This window comes from Temnothorax americanus, unplaced genomic scaffold, assembly GCF_048541705.1.
Source record: "Temnothorax americanus isolate GAGA-0224 unplaced genomic scaffold, ASM4854170v1 Scaffold50, whole genome shotgun sequence".
Taxonomy (NCBI): Eukaryota; Metazoa; Arthropoda; class Insecta; order Hymenoptera; family Formicidae; genus Temnothorax; species Temnothorax americanus.
In genome coordinates, this window is record NW_027509658.1 from 1,105,441 (window position 1) to 1,110,000 (window position 4,560).

A 4,560-nucleotide genomic window follows, 5' to 3' on the forward strand; every position below is an offset into this window, starting at 1 on the left:
GCGGATGAGCTTTCGCGTAAGAAAGATTCGGCAAGGAAGGCTATATAAAGGCCGGTAGCAACGACACTTTCGACTGTCTTCGCTCAGCAGTGCTCCGATGAGGAAGCTCCTGACAAGAAGTTTTTTTGGGATAACCACGCTGTGGCAATAAAATCATACAAGGCTACCGACTTCCCGCTCATCGCTGCCGCCACAACATTTCGTGCAGCCGCAGGATCAACGACCCGCCGCGTGGAAGCTCATACGCTTGGAGTCACCGCCGTGGCCGCTTACTCGGCCTCCGAGGGACCACCTGACGACGTGGGATATACGCTTTCGACGCTACACTTCTCCACAATACACTGTCATATGCGGAATCACGCAAGACACAACGCGGTATGCCTACACAAATAAGAAAGGGTTTTTTAATTTTTATGAACATGAACTTTAATTCAAATATCTATCGCAAATAGATACGAGATTCGCCAAGGAAATAAAAGACGTTGTCACATCTTTACCAGCGGAGAATAGATTGGGAAAAATTTGGGGCCTACAATTATAATAATCAAATTATTTAGATATTGTAAGCCAAATTTTACGTATTTGGACTAGAAATAACACCGCGTAACTAAAAATTGTACATAGCTATTCTATCTATTTCAAAGATTTTTAAGTTATACTAGTCAATTCTCTCAATTAGTTCTGTCGATATTCAGTTACGCAAAGATAATAATCACTTAAAGGGCACTAACCAAAATGTTGAAGTGGTTAACTGTGCAGGGTCCAAATCGGTAAAAATTTTTCCCAGACGGGACGTTGAAACAGACGCTCATACAGCGGCTGTCAGCATCCCAAGAGCAACGAACGCGACAGCTATTGGAGCACGAGGAACTCGGCGACAGGAAGCCATCACAATTTCTACGCCACCTGCGAGGACTGGCAGGCACCGCAGTGCCAGATAGCCTACTAGCGAACACTGTGGCTGGGGAGATTACCAGCCCAGATGCAGGTCATCCTAGCAACACGTCAAGGAGACCGATTAGAAGAGGTCGCAGAGCAAACCGACCGCATACATGAAGTCAACGTCCGCGCAATCGTCGCGGCAGTAGAGCCAGCAGGCATAGAAAAGACATCTTTGAAAGCGCAGATCCAGGCGCTAACAAAACAGGTAGCAGCTCTAACGACACAGTTTTCCAAGGAAAGCGATGGAGAGAGAATCGGTCCCGCAGCAGAGAGCGAAATCGCGGCCGCAGCCGCAGCCGTAGCCACACCAGAAGATTCACAACGGAACACTGCTTTTATCACCGGACCTTCAAACACAAGGCACGGAAATGCAAGGATCCACCGGAGGCCTGCCGACCGAGACGCGGACAAACTAAAAGCAGCAAAGATAGAATTCGACCTATTACAACGAGAAGGAATAATCCGGCCTTCGAAGAGTCCGTGGGCAGCACCACTGCATATGGTCCTCAAGAAAGCGGACCAATGGAGAGCATGCGGAGACTACCGCCCAGTAAATAGGCGGACCAAGCCGGACAGGTACCCAATACCACATCAAAGACTTCTCACAGTCTTTTCACAAAAAGACCTATTTCTCAACAATAGATCTGGTCAGAGCATACAATCAGATACCAGTCAACCCGGAGGATATACCGAAGACGGCCATCATTACACCCTTCGGCCTATACAAATATGTATACATGCCGTTCGGCCTAAGAAACGCCGCACAAACATTCCAACGATTCATCAACGAAGTATTACGAAGACTAGATTTCTGCTAAGCTTACATCGATGACATATTGATAGCTTCCACAAACGAGGAAGAGCATGAGCGCCATCTGAGAGAAGTATTCGGGCGCCTGCAACAGTACGGGATACGACTGAATCCGGATAATGCACCTTTGGAGTGCCATCAGAGGTACGATTCCTGGGATACCTCGTCTTAAAGGACGGAACACGACCACTGCCAGAAAAGGTAGAACCAATACGAAACTTCCGAAAACCGGAGACCATAAAACAGCTCCGACGATTTCTCGGCACGATCAATTTCTATCGCCGATTCGTGCCAAGCACAGCAAAGGAACAAGCAGTACTGAACGACGTACTCGCCGAAAAACAGAAAAAAGGAAATAAGACGCCGGTCGAATGAACACCGAAACTAGAAGCCGCTTTCGAGCATTGTAAGAGGAGACTTGCCCAGGCGAAGCTTCTACCTTATCCACAGCCCAATGCCCCGGTAATCCTGACGACGGACGCCTCGGACACTGCCATAGGAGCGGTCATACTCCAGCTGGTGGAAGGACAAGCACAGCCACTAGCGTTATTCAGCAAAAAGTTGTCTAAAACACAAACGAAATACAGCCCATACGACAGAGAACTGATGGCAATATACGCGGCAATAAAGCACTTCCAACACCTAGTAGAAGGAAGGCACTTTATTGTGTACACAGACTATAAACCATTGGTATACGCGATAATACAAAATCCACTGAAAAGTTCGCCAAGAAAAGCCCAACATCTCGAGTTCATAAGCCAGTTCACATCAAACATCCAACATATTACAGGCGCCGAAAACGTGGTAGCCAACGCGTTATCATAAAAATATTTTGTCGTGGTCCCTTCAAGGGATTCGATGTCCAGCTCGGATCCCTTGGAGGACTCGGATTTCGACCGCCGAGAGTCGTACACGCCGACCGGTACACCGCCGGCGTGGAGGAAACCCGGCCTGTGGGGGTTACGTCAACCGCTCCACCGGACGCGAACAACGCAGTGCCTTATTTGGAGCGAACGCCTGCCACACCACTAGAGCACAATCAAACGGCCCTTTTCAAGGCCACATCAAACCAAACTATAAACGGCCCTTTTTAGGGCCCCACAAGCGTTCAACGAACATCACCGGTTCCCGTTATCCACGACTACTGCCATAACTGGTGACACCGACCACAGTATACCCCGACGGAAGAACAAAGAACGAGATGGCGACACAGAAGGAGCCACCAGGAGGGGATAATCCCCATCAAGCCAAGAAGAGCTACATATAAACCATAGTGTTAGAAGACAGGTGTAACATTGCGCATAATGGCGGCCGGAGAATACGACAGCCAATCAAATGTTTATCCAAAATGTGGTTTCATCAAAATAAATTATAAACCGCGTGGGATTGAGAATGTCATCATTCTGGCCAGAGGAACTAGAGCTGTGGTTCGCTCAACTGGAGAACCAGTTCGTCATATGCGGAATCACGCAAGACACAACGCGGTATGCCTACACAATTAAGAAAGGGTTTTCTAATTTTTATGAACATGAACTTAATTCAAATATCTATCGCAAACAGATACGAGATTTGCCAAGGAAATAAAAGACGTTGTTACATCTCTACCAGCGGAGAATAGATTGGGAAAAATTTGGGGCCTACAATTATAATAATCAAATTATTTAGATATTGTAACCCAAATTTTACGTATTTGGACTAGAAATAACACAGCGTAACTAAAAATTGTAAATAGCTATTCTATTTATTTCAAAGATTTTTAAGTTATACTAGTCAATTCTCTCAATTAGTTCTGTCGATATTCAGTTACGCAAAGATAATTTTCACTTAAAGGGCACTAACCAAAATGTTGAAGTGGTTAATTGTGCAGGGTCCAAATCGGTAAAAATTTTTCCCAGACGGGACGTTGAAACGGACGTTCATACAGCGGCTGTCAGCATCCCAGGAGTAACGAACGCGACAGCTATTGGAGCACACGAAAAACTCGGCGACAGGAAGCCATCACAATTCCTACGCCACCTGTGAGGGCTGGCAGGCACCGCAGTGTCAGATAGCCTACTCCGAACACTGTGGCTGGGGAGATTACCAGCCCAGATGCAGGTCATCCTAGCAACACGTCAAGGAGATCGATTAGAAGAGGTTGCAGAGCAAGCCGACCACATACATAAAGTCAACGTCTGCGCAATCGTCGCGGCAGTAGAGCCAGCAGGCACAGAAAGGACATCTTTGGAAGCGCAGATCCAGGCGCTAACAAAACACGTAGCAGCTCTAACGACACAGTTTTCCAAGGAAAGCGATGGAGAGAGAACCGGTCCCGCAGCAGAGAGCGAAATCGCGGCCGCAGCCGCAGCCGTAGCCACACCAGGGGATTTACAACGGAACACTGCTTTTATCACCGGACCTTCAAAGACAAGGCACGGAAATGCGAGGATCCACCGGAGGCCTGCCGACCGAGACGCGGACAAACTAAAAGCAGCAAAGATAGAATTCGACCTATTACAACGAGAAGAAATAATCCGGCCTTCGAAGAGCCCGTGGGCAGCACCACTGCATATGGTCCCCAAGAAAGCGGACCAATGGAGAGCATGCGGAGACTACCGCCCAGTAAACAGGCGGACCAAGTCGGACAGGTACCCGGTACCACATATCGAAGACTTCTAACAGTCTCTTCACAAAAAGACTATTTTTTCAACAATAGATCTGGTCAGAGCATACAATCAGATACCAGTCAGCCCGGAGGATATACCGAAGACGGTCATCATCACACCTTTCGGCTTATACGAATATGTATACATGCCGTTCGGCCTAAG